We start from the raw sequence: 14936 nt of genomic DNA, 5'->3' as shown, positions 1-14936 counted from the left end.
GACGTGGTGCTGTGTCGAGTCACCGCCATTCGGGCACAGATCTAAGGGTTGGTGCTAGCGATGGATCACATTTCTTTAACGTAATTGCCTCCACCCCGTCCCCTTCCCGTTACCCCTACTTAAACGTGCCTGAAATCTACATCTATACTCCGCAAGCCACCCATCGGTGTGTGGCGGAGGGCACTTCACGTACCACTTCCTTTCCTGCTCCAGTCGCGTATGGTTTGCGGGAAGAACGACTGCCGGAAAGCCTCCGTGCGCGCTCGAATCTAAGGGTTGGTGCTAGCGATGGATCACATTTCTTTAACGTAATTGCCTCCACCCCGTCCCCTTCCCGTTACCCCTACTTAAACGTGCCTGAAATCTACATCTATACTCCGCAAGCCACCCATCGGTGTGTGGCGGAGGGCACTTCACGTACCACTTCCTTTCCTGCTCCAGTCGCGTATGGTTTGCGGGAAGAACGACTGCCGGAAAGCCTCCGTGCGCGCTCGAATCTCTATAATTTTACATTCGTGATCTCCTCGGGAGGTATAAGTAGGGGGAAGCAATATATTCGATACCTCATCCAGAATCGTACCCTCTCGAAACCTGGACAGCAAGCTACATCGCGATGCAGCGCGCCTCTCTTGCAGAGTCTGCCACTTGAGTTTGCTAAACATCTCCGTAACTCTTACCAAATAACCCTGTGACGAAAGGCGCCGCTCTTCTTTGGATCTTCTCTATCTCCTCTGGCAACCCGACCTGGTACGGATCCCACACTGATGAGCAATACTCAAGTATAGGTCGAACGAGTGTTTGTAAGCCACCTCCTTTGTTGATGGACTACAATTTCTAATGACTCACCTAATGAATCTCAACCTGGCACCCGCCCTACCAACAATTAATTTTATATGATCATTCCACTTCAAATCGTTCCGTACGCATACTCCCAGATATTTTACGGAAGTAACTACTACCAGTGTTTGTTCCGCTATCACGTAATCATACAATAAAGGATCCTTCTTTCTATGTATTCGCAATACATTACATTTGTCTATGTTAAGGGTCAGTTGCCACTCCCTGCACCAAGTGCCTATCGCCCTATCCGCTGCAGCTCTTCCTGCATTTCGCTGCAATTATCTACTGCTGCAACTTCTCTGTGTACTACAGCATCATCCGCGAAAATGTGTACTATTTTAATAATAATAATAATAACAACATAACAGCATAAAAATATTATTAATATAATAATAATTAACTGTGTATTTCCATAAAATATATAAAGTATTTGAATGTAATAATAGTAATTTTTACTTCGGTGAGTAGTACATCGCTTTACTATAACATCCAAGAAATTGCAATTCAGAAGAATATACACTGCCATAGAAAACAGCGTCTAGCCTGGAGTAAAGTTCACAGAACACCATCTCTTCAATGGAAATTTTGTACTTTTAGCGCGAAACCCGAGAGGACAATTGATAATGAATTTTCTTAGCAAAGAACGTTTCTACTGAATTAATACATTTTACAAGTAAGTTCCGAAAAGAAATTAGATCTGTAGAAGCCCCGACGGCACAGTTAAGAATGAATAAGATTACATCCTCACATCGAACAGCCGAATGTGCTCAGACGTCTCAGTCATAAATCGATTCAACACAGGTAGAGACAATAGGCCAATTAAAGTCTGGATCCCTTTTAACACTCAGCTCGAGAGAAAACGTATGATGGAAAGAAACATCCGACCCATGATAAATGAGCTGCAAGAGAAAAGAAGTGAGTTCGACCAATGCATAGGCAATTAACTATCAACCGAAAAATGAAGACGAATGGAACTGAACAAACTCCAGACAGAAACCAGGAGTAGTATTCGGACGTCAGTAAACACAGTCAGTGCACGCCGAAAACAGAGAAACCCGAGATTTAGCCTCGAAACAGAACAGCTGAAGAAGAAGAACAAGAAGAAGAAGAAAGGTGAAACACTGACAGAGACCCACCCAAATACGGAGACTTCAACTAAAACATAAAGAAGGTGATCAGAAGAGGTTAGTGGGCATAACACACAAGACTGACCGAGGAGAGCATCAAAGTTAATGTGAGCGTGGTAGTTCTTCGTTTCAGTCAGCCCAATCGGAAGCTTATCATCCACAGCATTCGGAATGAGTAATTGTTACTGAAAGAGACAAAATTATAAAAACTGTCGAGGATTTTCGTCGGAAACTATAATGTCAATTACTGACAGGTCAAAGCCTTCATGATGAATTACGAAGATTTGTTATGAATGTGGAATCGGAAGAACTGAAACTATCGTTAAAAATGAAATGGAAAAAGCTCTGAAACAATTCTTGAGCTCTGAGCCCCCATGAGAAGATCATATTACGAGTGAGATGCTTAAAATTGGGCGAGGGACCAAGAAACATTCCAGATTCTGTTAAATAAATGCCTCGAGGAAGGAAAGATTCCAGAGTCTTAGGAAAATGCACATCTTCCTCAGCCACTTGGTATCCTGTGCTGGACATAGGTCTCTTCCAAACATTTCCATGTCGATCTTTTCAGGACGATCTGGATCCAGGTTTTTCCCAGATGTGGTTGGCATCGTCTCTCCTCAGTTGGTTTTTGTGCCCGGATAAATGTATTCATTTATTACTTCCAGAGTATGGTTTTCGATGTAGGCCGTAATATTTACATGACCATGACTTTTTAAGGTTAATTTTGAGGCCTAGACATTGGGAGACATCTTTGAATTCTCTGATCATTGTTGACTGTTTGTGTCATTGCTAAAGTGGATGATATTATTTGCAAAGAAAAGATGGTTGAGATGTTTTTCATGTTGGTACCTTTCCGTCCACAGGAAAGATGCTTCCACAAATCCTCCAGAACCAAGATGAATAACTTAGGTGAGACTTTGTGACGCCTCTTCTCACGGGCACCTATCAGTGACCAAGTCTTTATTTATTTTGACGTGTAGAGTGGTGGTCTCGATATGAAGCGGATTAATTTGGTGTATCTACAGTCAGTGCGGGCGGGCTCTGTTCATTGTCCTCAGTACTGCACAGATTTCGACAGTGTCGGACGACTTCTGGCCGTGTGTGAAGGCCTTGTGACGTGGGACTTTACATTCCTTACATTTCCCTATCACTGTGCTTGGATATGATCGGTAGTACTGAATCCTTTCATGAATCGCTCCTGTTCGACTGGCTGTTAAGTCAGCTTACTGACTCAGGCGATTCGTAATGATTTTTGTAACAGCTAGTAAAATATAGATAAAAGACTAACAGGTCTGTAATTCTCTATTTTCGTGTTGTCACATTATTTGAAGAGGAGAGTGATTTCTGTGTTTTTCCATGGCTGTGGAATCTTACATTCCTCGAGAACTTTTAGCCTTTGGCCTATCAGTGATCGACTGTAGAGCTTCCGTTGAAAACCTTCGACCTTTTTCTTTTTTGAATAATTTTGTCTCTTTGAGTAACATTTTCTCGTTTAGAATGTCGTGGATGATAAGCTTCCGACTGCACTGACTAAAACGTGGAACTCCCACACTCACATTAATTCTGATGCTCTCCTAGATCAGTCTAGTGTTTTATGCCCACTGACTTCTTCCGATCACCTTCTGTCTGTTTTAGTTGAAGTCTCCGTATTTGGGAGCATCTCTGTCAGTGTTTGGCCTTTCTTCTTCATCAGCTGTTCTGTTTCGAAGCTAAATCTCGGATTTCTCTGTTTTCGGCGTGCACTGACTGTGTTTACTGACGTTCGAATACTACTGCTGATTTCTGTCTAGAGTTCGTTCATTTCCATTCGTCTTAACTCTCGGTTGATAGCTTCTTGCCTATGCATTGGTCGAACTCACTTCTTTTCTCTTGCAGCTCATTTATCGTAGGTCGGATGTTTCTTTCCATCATAGGTTTTCTCTCGAGCTGAGTGTTAAAACGGATCCAGGCTTTAATTGGCCTATTGTCTCTACCTGTGTTGAATCGATTTATGACTGACGCGTCTGAGCACATTCGATTGTTCGATGTGAGGACGTAATTCTTAACTGTGCCGGCCGCGCGGGATTAGCCGAGGGGTCTAAGGCGCTACAGTCATGGACTGTGAGGCTGGTCCCGGCGGAGGTTCGAGTCCTCCCACGGACATGGGTGTGTGTGTTTGTCCTTAGGATAATTTAGGTTAAGTAGTGTGTAAGCTTGGGGAGTGATGACCTTGGCAGTTAAGTCCCATAAGATTTCACGCACATTTGAACATTAACTGTGCCGTCGGGGCTTCTACAGATCTACTTTCTTTTCGGAACTTATTTGTACAATGTATTCATTCAGTACAAACATTCTTCGCAATTAAAAATCGTCATTTGTTCTTTCTGGTTTGGCGCTGAAAGTCCAAAATTTCCAATGAAGGGATGGTCTTTTGGCAGAATACTTAGAAGATGCAACAAATCCACTGAAGAGACTGCGTACAGTACGCATGTCCAAAGGAACTTTGCATTGTACTCAGACTAACACAGGCAATGCAATATCTTATTTATCCGCCGTCACGGGGCAAGCGACAAGAGACTTTCAAATAAAAGTACCCTGTACGGGAATATACATAAAGGATATACGAGTATAGGTTGTAGACATATGGTTGACGGCAAATGGAAATTTGGGTCTGGCCATGAGTCGTGCAGGGATAGCCACGTAGTATGGCTCGCAATAATCGGGAAATCCAAGTTCGAGTACCGATCTGGCACAACTTTTTATTTTTGTCATTCCATTCCACAGCTAATGGCTGTCCATATCCGCAATTGCGAATACATTTAATGAGGATCTATGTATCGAAGTTACTCATATTTGCAGACGTTATTGATTCGAATTCTGGAATTATTACTTCGTCGTCTTTGGTGAAGGAATTTCGAAAAACCCTGCTTAGTAACTCTCCTTTAGCGGCGCTGCCATCAGCAACATTACCGTTGCTGTAGCGCAGTGAAGGTATTGATAGCGTCTTGTCGCTAGTGTAATTTTTATTTGACCATATATCATTCGGTTTTCTACCAGATTTAGAGACAAATTTTCGTTGTGGAAACAGATAAAAGACCCTTGCACTGATGATTGTGCTAAATTTTGGGCTTCTGTGAAACTTCGTCAGTCATGGGTATTTTGCGTTCTTTTAAATTTGGCATGCTCTTTTCGTTGCTTCTGCAACAGTGTTCTGACAGTTTTTGTGTATCATAGGGGATCGGTACCATCTCTCATTTATTCAGTATATATATACAGGGCGTTTCAAAAAGAAAGAGCAGATTTCAAACATTTATTTCTCAAAAACTACAAATGATAGAAACACAATTCAAACGTTTCTTGTCAGAGAAAGGTTCAAAGTTTTTCAATGGTCCGCGCAGAAGTTCCATGCAAATCCGCAGTGGCGCTGGCGTTTGTTTGTAGGAAAATGGCGACGACACCACAGGAACGATCATTTTGTGTGCTGCAATTTGCAAAGTTAGAGTCCATTGTTGGTGTGCAACGTGCATTCCGCCGTCAATTCAACAAACAGCCGCCTCGTCATAAGCAAATTTATGAGTGGCATCACAGATTCGTAGAAGATGGTTGCATCTGCAAGCGAAAAAGCACGGGTCGTCCACGCACATCGGATGAAAATGTCGAGCGTGTCCGTGCAGCTTACGAAAGGAGCCCTAGAAAATCCACGGCACGGGCAAGTCACGAACTAAACATGTCTAAAACAACGGTATGGCGCGTTCTGAGTAACCGTCTGCACATGAAGCCGTACAAACTGCAGTTATTGCAAGCATTGCGTCCTGACGACCACAACAAAAGGTTCGAATTTTCAACTGCAATTCTACAGGACATGGAAGAGGACAATTTTGCCGAACGATTAATTTTTTCAGATGAATCAACGTTTCACATTTCTGGTAAAGTTAATCGGCATAACGTACGAATTTGGGCGAGTGAAACTCCGAGGGACGTTATTCAACATGAAAGAGACTCACCAAAGGTTAACGTCTTTTGTGCAATTTCGGTAAACAAAGTTTATGGACCTTTCTTTTTCATGGAGAAAACTATCACAGGAACCATTTACCTGGACATGTTAGAAAACTGGCTATTTCCTCAACTTCAGGAAGATTCAAATCACTTCATCTTCATGCAAGATGGCGCCCCACCACACTTCTCTGAACCTGTACGACGGTACCTAAATAACACCATTCCAGGACGGTGGATTGGAAGAGCAGGAGCACAAGATCAATGTCATCGTCTGTGGCCTCCCAGGTCACCAGACCTTACTCCCTGCGATTTTTATTTGTGGGGGTACATAAAGGACTGTGTTTATGTCCCACCTATGCCCGCTACTCTTCAAGAGGTACGACATCGAATTGTTGCGGCCGTGAATTCGGTAACTAAAGACCAGTTGCGTCGTGTGTGGCAAGAAATGAGATACCGGTTTGATATTTGTCGTGTAACAAATGGTGCTCATATTGAGGTACAGTTTTGATATTTGTTGTGTAACATTTGGTACTCATATTGAGTGAAGGACCGTTGGAATTGTGTTTCTATCATTTGTAGTTTTTGAGAAATAAATGTTTGAAATCTGCTCTTTCTTTTTGAAACGCCCTGTATATATATAAACTGCCGTCGATACTGTTTCTTTGAATTTAAACCACATCTAATCTACGCTTACATAGTCAGACAATAAGGAGTCAAGACTGTCTCTTAGAAAGGCGTCAAGCGAATTTTTATCTGCGTTTTTAAAAGGATGTATTTTGCTTTTATTTTTGATGGATTTGAAAGTTGCAATATTCAGTCCAGCTACAGCGACCCTGCGGTCACTAATCCCTGTATCCATCATGATGCACCCCATTTGCTAAGAATTATTTGTTGCTGAGAGGTCAAAAATGTCTTCCCATCCATTTACACATCGCGTGGGCACCTGAACTAATTGTTTAAAATAATACCGACTTGTATTTTCGCCAACACATCGAATGTCAATTCCAACAATAATGGTATGAGTGGGGTGCCTATTTGAAATGAGACTCCCTTTTCTTTGAACCGTCCAGCGACTGCATCATCTGAGCTGGAGGAAGGGGTCGTTAAAAGGAACCAATTATTAATCTATTACAGCTGTCAGGTTTACCCTCTACCCGTACTAACTCATAGGATCTATCTACTTCAATTTCACTACGAGATTAACTACTTCTGACAGCAATAAACACTTCACTGCCAACTGTATTTAGTCAGTTCTTTCTGAACACGTTTAGGTCCTTCGTAAAAATTTCGACTGACAGTATTTATGAATTTAGCGAGCTTTTGGTAGCTATAGCGATTTGAGCTCCAGTGCTTTTTATTAGCCCGTGGAACTCTGGTTCTTTCCCAATACAGATACGACAATTTACAACTACACTACTGATTGTCGGTATGTCTAAAGTCTTCCATTGTTTGTCCTACACCCTTTGAGACTAAATCTCTATCTGTGCTTTCCCGAAACTATCTAACCTAAAAGACCGCCCACTCCCCTCCACACATCCCCCCTTACCCAAGTAGCCGCTTCCTGTGTGTAGTGGACCCCTGACCTGTGAAGCGGGACCCAAAAACCCACCACCCTATGCCACAAGTCGAGCGATCTGAAGTCTAGACACTCGCAGAACAACGTGAGCCTCTGATTTAGACCCTTGACTCGGCTCTGTACCAAAGGTCTGTAATCGGTCCTGTCGAATGTGCTACAGACGGTGAGCTCTGCCTTCATCTCGCACACAAGGCTGACAGTCTTCACCACATCCGCTAGACGCGACAAACATCAATTGTACCAACATGGACTCTCTGCTCTTCATCGCATCTGGAAGCAGCCATAAGGAATGAGTCCTCCCGGTATGTACACAGAGTTCACAATGGATTCCTACGCCTCCTTGGCAACCATATCCCTAAGGAGTCCCATTATGCTCCTAACGTTGGAGCACCTAACTACTAGTAATCGCACACTCTGTGAGTGACCACATCCTGCATGTCGAGGGGCCTTCTCTGCAAAAGCGCAAGCGAATGCATCTGGCTCGGGAGGTTTATTACACACAGAGAGCGGCCGATCCGGGGCCACTGGAAAGTCTTCCGCTGCCTATCACACCTCGGAACGACCTCACACTCGACCACAGGTGAGAGGTCATCCTCAATAAGGACATTATCCGGAGCAGCGAAATCAGAGGACTGATTGGGCGACATGTGCGACGTGCTAGACGACTCTTTAATCCCCACGGCTAGCCCCCCACAGTTATGCCCATTGGCAACAGCCTCAGGTTGCATGACTGAAGCTAGCACTTTTTTCGTTTCAAGCGCAGGTGACACCTGCATATAAGAAGGGTAAAAGAACGGCACCGCAATATCACAGACCAGTATCCTTAAACATCGGCAGAATTCTTGAACGAATTCTCAGTTCGAGTATAGTAATTTTCCTTGAGACGGAAAAGCTTCTGTCCACGAATCAACACGGTTTTACGAGGGCTGTCCAGAAAGTAAGTTACGATCGGTCGCGAAATGGAAACGACTATGAAAATCCGATAAAGCTTTGCAAAGATGTGTTGGGCAGTGTCTCTAGTATGACTCTAGGTAGAATTATGTCGCTCTTTCCATTCCTGAGCTCTTAGTGAGCGCGTAAAGATGTTATAGAAAATAGTGTCTCCCGCCAAGTACGAGGGCCTGGTGAGAATTTTCCCCTGAAGCTATGCAACCAACATTACATAACTTACGTGCGGTTTCTTCTTCAAGGCAATTCTCAGCCTCATTCTGCTGGGGCAATGAAGATGTTCCTGCATCGTTTCAATTGGAAATGTTTGGTTACCCACAATACAGACCGTAACTGTCTCCCACTGAGTTTCATCTCTGCTCAAACGAACCGCTGGCTATGAGGACAACATTTTAGCACAGACAATGAGCTTTAGGCCAGCGTAGAGAATTGGCGGAAAGCACTGACGGCTGCCTTCTATGATGAGGGTATTGGAAAGTTGGTACAACGCTACGACGAATGTCTGAGTCAGAACGGCGACAACGTAGAGAAGTAGCTGAAAGTTGTAGCTAACTGTTACAAATGAAACATTTCTAATTTTCACTGTGATTTTCATTTCGCAATCAATCGTAACTTACTTTCTGGACAGCCCTCGTAAGCATCACTCATGCGAATTTAAGCTTACCCTCTTCTCATACGATATCCTACAAACCATAGATGAAGGACAACAGGCAGATTTCATAATCCCAGATTCCCAAAATGCATTTGACACAGTGCCCCAATGCAGACTGTTAACGAAGGCTGTTTGCTGATCATGCTGTAGTCTTCGGGAAGATGTCATTGAGTGACTGTAGGAGGGTACGAGATGACTCAGACAAAATTTCTAGTTGGTGTGATGAATGGCAACCAGGTCTAAACGTAGAAAAGTATAAATTAAGCCAGATAAGTAGGAAAACCAAACCCGTAATGTCCGAATACGGCATTAGTAGTGTGCTGCCTGACGCATCTCGTCGATTAAATATCTGTGGGTAACATTACAAAGTAATACGAAATGGAACGAGCACGTAAGGATTGTAGTACGGAGACGAATGGTCGACTTCGGTTTATTGGAAGAATTTTACGAAAGTGTGGTTCATCTGTAAAGGTGAACGCATACAGTATTCTAGCGCGGCCCATTTTTGAGTACTGCTCGAGCGTCGGATCAGCACCAGGTCGGACTGAAGGATGACTGCGAAGCAGTTGAAAGGCAGGATGCTTAATTTGTTACTGGTAGATTCTAGCGACACGCGAATATTACGGAGATGCTTCGGGAACTCAAATGGGAATCCCTGGAGGGAAGAAGAGATTGTTTTCGAAGAACATTATTGAGAAAATTTAGAGAACCGTCATTTTAAGCTGACTCCAGAACGTCTCTACTGACACCATCGTACATTTCGCGTAAGGGCCACCAAGGTATTAGAAATTAGGGCTCGTGTGGAGGCATATAGACAGTCATTTTTCCCTCTCTCTATTTGCGAGTAGAAGAGGAAAGGAAATGACTAGTAATGGTACCGTAGGGTGGCTTGCGGATTATGTATGTAGATGCAGATCTACGCTTTAGATTTTATGTTGGATTAGATGAGTTGTATCAGTTTGACCAATTTTATGTGGAGTCCACAATTTGTAATTATGTTCGAGATTGAATGTGTGCAGACGCAAACCTATGCCTTCTTAAAACCTACAAAGATTGTTGGAAGAGGCTTATTTGTTTTCGTTTAATATGCCATAACTAAACTTAAAATGGTGATTTGTTCTGTCCAGCTTCTCTAGGGTCAGAAGCCTCCCGGGTATTAAAGTAGTTCTTGCTTTAATTGTTCTATCCTATTATACAGAATACTGGAGAAAATCTTGTATGTTCAGTCCGAAAGAGATATATTCCGGCAATTATCTAGACTTCTGTTGTTCTTTTTATGTGCAGGTGGTTGACTGTAGCCATAGTGTAATATTCGGGGCTTTTTTCTATTATCTAGTTTTTAATAGACTCGCTGTACAGAGTCCCGACCCTCTAATAAAGCCAGCGAGAGCAGAATGTCTAGAAAATTGCTGTATTAAATTCATTATTTGTAGCATCGAATTAAATAATATGGCATAACTATAAGTGATGAATCGATAAGCCTCTAAGGACCTTACTACTGCGTCGACCGCTACAATGAAGTAAATAAGAGTGCACATTATCCCTGTCCCAGTTGGGAACGGACTTGAGTCTTGAATATGGCACACAGATGCTATTGGCTCGAACATATACTTTTATTCAAAATTATAGACAAATTAGAATATTCGCAAGATGAGAGAGTTCATAACACTAGTGTTGTTTAGCGAGCGGATTTTCTAAAGGCCGGGGCTTGCACACCATTTTACTCAGAGGTTCCAACTTGCTCTGATTAGACAGGTGTATCGACCTGACTGCCCTCTGTTTTCGATAGACCTTTTTGATATATGCGGATATAAAAACCTTCATAAAGTATCGTATTTGTTTGTTAAAAAACTTAGTAAAATACAAATAGATTTAATTTTCTGATGGGATGAAACTGTTACAAGGGTATGGAAAGATTTGAACATCGCAACTGAATTTAAAGTAACAGGGGTATTGTTAGTTTTAACTTGTTACGACTCAAAAATAATCTCCATTTCCATATAGTGAAAACAGGTCTTTGCTTCTCCGCTTTTCTAAATAACTACTACACATCTACAACAGGCGATGATGAATGGCTTGGGTTTGAAGACCAGACCTTTGGATTTGAAGCATGGCACCTAACTACTGAGACACCGAGCCATACAGCTTGCCTTTATCCAGACATAAAAGTAGTGTTCTCTGAAACTTTCTGACAGATCACAATTGTGTTCCGAACTCGAACTCGAAACCTTTGCCTTACGCCGACAACTGCAAGAAGAGCACTTGCCCTCGTAAGGCAAAGATTTCGATTCGAATCTCGGTGCGGCACACAGTTTTTATCTGCGAGGAAGTTTCTTATCAGCGCACACTCCGCCGAAGAGGGAAAATTTCATCCTGAAAATGCTGTTCCGCGTGGCAAGGAAAGTATACCACGATATATGGCGAAATAAACGTGGCTATTTTTAGTTTTATTTATTGACAGCCGCTAGGAGCACCCTACTGAGCTGCATTTGCTCCAGCCTGTGGAAGGAGCTACTTTTTATTGGTCTATATATGACCAAACAAAGTATTAGTCAGTTTCGTAAAAGTTCAAACGGGTCGCTTGGCGGGCTGTAGATGGTCTGCAACTGGTACCAGGTGGTGTACCGCTCATATAAGTGACGTGGTGCACACAGTCACAGTCACAGCTGTAAGGTACGTGTGTGTGGAGACGTGCAGAGTCGTGTAGAGGAGCTATCGTGCCCGTGACTGTAGCTGCCTGTTACGAGGGATACTGTAGCACCCGCAACCACGTAACACGGCGTAACAGTAGTGGTCGTTAAAACAGGGCGGGACATGCTCGTATTGCGTAACGCCCAGCGCGCTGGGAATCTCAGCCACGAGATCCAGTCCGTGCCGGATTCACGACTGTGGCGTAGGTAAATGCTGGGCTAGTCCCCAATTTCCCACCAGAAAATTCGATACACAAACATTTAAAATACGACCGAACGGGAACAAAATTTACGCAGTTGACAGAGAGGTAGCGCACACGACTGCGGCGACAGGTAGGGCATCCGGCTGCGAAGTCAAATAAAATAAAATTGCGACATAGAAGCCCGTAGTAGAGTGGACTAGCGCAAAGTAAAGCAAGACGAAGAGCTGCAGAGAGTGGCACACCTTGTCACGCACACGCCTTCAAACCCGACAAGCACTGCTGCTGTCACTGATTCAGGTCCATCTCAATCGGTTTCCAAGTAAACATTGAGAACAGAACTGTATGCTAGGGACATTTGAAATGGGGCTCCTCGCAGGACGTCATTGCTCGTAACAGTACATGAAGCTGCACATCTTCAGTTGGCCAAACAACGCAGAAACTGGACGGTAACCGATTGGAGAGTATGGTGTCTACCGACGAGTCGCAGTTTTGCTTCTTTTTGAAATTATATAAGGAGTCAAGTGCGCCACTTGAGCCAGCTTACTGATGAACCAGCATCAATAAAATTCTTCTGGATCTGTGATCGCATTGTCGATATGTAAAACTTCCGAGGTTTCGGCTACAACTGCAATTGGCCTTCCCGAGGGTATTCCTTTTGTAACAGCTATTGAAAGCCACACTTGAGGAAGGCCACTTGCAATAGTATACTTATATGGATATGGTGTCTGTTTTCTCGGACATGTCCGAAAGAACAGACACCATATCCATATAAGTATATAGTTCTGACAATACCAGCCATGACCTTCCTCTTCTGTGCGATGCACACATAGTACCCGAACTCTTACGGGATTTGGTAAGAATGTCTTCCAGGAGTAATGAGTATGTTGGGTAGGGACACTACGAATGTAATGTGTGGACATTATAAGGTGAGAATGTGGGTCTCGCGGGGGGCGTGCGCGAGATAGTCCCTGCAGTCGCACTATCCTCTGTGCCCTTGGTGGCTCAGATGGATAGAGCGTCTGCCATGTAAGCAGGTGATCCCGGGTTCGAGTCCCGGTCAGGGCACACATTTTCACCTGTCTCCGTTGATTTATATCAACGCCCGTCAGCAGATGAAGGTATTAATATATAATTCTAATATCGTACCTGCAATAGTGGCCGAAACTTCGGAAGTTTTACACATCGACAATGCGTTCACAAACCCAGAAGAATTTTATGACTGTGACAAAGGCCGTGGAAGCCTACGCTTGCACGAACCAGTATGTTTATTCCAACATACTTGGCGACCGAGTGTTGTCCTGTCTTCTAAGTCTTCATGATAAGTGTGGCGTGGACACTCCTGTCTTCCAAAATGACAACAGCTGTGTTCGTAAGGGGCACGCATACTTTCCTGCTTTGACGAGCACTCAGACACGCTGTCGTATTGCTAAATCACTCGGTCTCGAAGTCACACAAAATGTGTGGGACTGTTCTAAACCCATTGCGAAACGTAGCAATCGACATTCCCGCATTTTGCTAGCTTCACAGAATCTAATTATCAGTGAGTGATTTCAGCTGGATTTGAAATATTGTGAAAATTACGATACTCTGAAAGAATAATTTGTGGTAAGGACTATGGGACCAAACTGCTGAGGTCTTCTGTCACTGGGCTTACGCGCTACTTAATCGAACTTAAACTAACCTACGATAAGGACACCACACACACACACACACACACACACACACACACACACACACACACACACACACACACACTCATGCCCGAGGGAGGACTCGAACTTCCGATGGGGGAGACGCCCGAACCGTGGCAAGACGCCCGTAGACCGTGCGGCTAACTCAGATAGAATAGCCGAACTCACTCCAAAATAGGAGGATGTGTAGAACAAAGCGATTAAGATTGCAGATAAATGGTGTGACGTAGGCTCAGTAGCCCCCTCTTTCGTGTGACCGAGCAGGTCAATGTTAGGTCGCGCTCAGTCGGTGAAGAGCCGTCAACGAAGTAGAAATGCGCAAGTATGAGTCGTTATGCCTCGCCGACGTCAAAAGGCGCTGTATCAGCATGTGAATGATATCGAACGTGGCAGAATGATTAGACTCCGGGAAACGGGTTCATTATGCAGTGACACTGCCGGCCGGGGTGGCCGAGCGGTTCCAGGCGCTACAGTCTGGAACCGCGCGTTCACTACGGTCGCAGGTTCGAATCCTGCCTCGGGCATGGATAGGTGTGATGACCTTAGGTTAGTTAGGTTTAAGTAGTTCTAAGGCTAGGGGACTGATGACCTCAGATGTTAAGTCCCATAGTGCTCAGAGCCATTTGAACCATTTTTTGCAGTGACACTGCGGCTTGTACAGTGCACGTTGCTACGACAGTGATGCGAGTGTGGAAGCAGTGGATAGAAGACGGTAGACAATGTGGCCACCGAGCGGGATGACCACCATTTTTGCGTCTAACCGTAACCGAAAAAAAAAATGGTTCAAATGGCTCTGAGCACTATGGGACTTAACATCTGCGGTCATCAGTCCCCTAGAACTTAGAACTACTTAAACCTAACTAACCTAAGGACATCACACACATCCATGCCCGAGGCAGGATTTGAACCTGCGACCGTAGCAGTCGCGCGGTTCCGGACTGAGCGCCTAGAACCGCTAGCCCACCGCGGCCGGCCTAACCGTAACCGACAGAACCGTTTCGTCCACAGTGTTGGCTCGATGTTTTTGGACATATTTGTGTCGACGGTTCGATTCCTACTGCTTAGGACCGAACTGATGTTACGCGTCGGCTTCCACTGACCAGAAAGCACCGACGCTTCAGATTACAGTGGGCATGTGAACGCCGTCACTGGCACGTTGAGTGGTTCAAATAGTTCAAATGGCTCTGAGCACTATGCGACTTAACTTCTGAGGTCATCAGTCGCCTAGAACTTA

At 44.1% G+C, this 14936-nt stretch overlaps 1 protein-coding gene and 1 non-coding gene across 2 annotated transcripts in view; both read left to right on the top strand.

Moving 5' to 3' along the window:
• The window catches only part of LOC124722248 (sodium-dependent transporter bedraggled), a 733406-nt gene that overhangs the window by 350231 nt on the left and 368239 nt on the right, over positions 1-14936 (top strand). The gene's annotated exons all lie outside the window — the stretch shown is intronic.
• On the top strand, positions 13002-13076 carry Trnat-ugu. The gene has a single exon. It is a non-coding gene; the product is annotated as a tRNA-Thr (tRNA).

Source organism: Schistocerca piceifrons, chromosome X, assembly GCF_021461385.2.
Source record: "Schistocerca piceifrons isolate TAMUIC-IGC-003096 chromosome X, iqSchPice1.1, whole genome shotgun sequence".
NCBI classification, from domain to species: domain Eukaryota; kingdom Metazoa; phylum Arthropoda; class Insecta; order Orthoptera; family Acrididae; genus Schistocerca; species Schistocerca piceifrons.
Note: the sequence above shows the minus strand (reverse complement) of the source record. Positions and strands in the feature narration are given on the sequence as shown.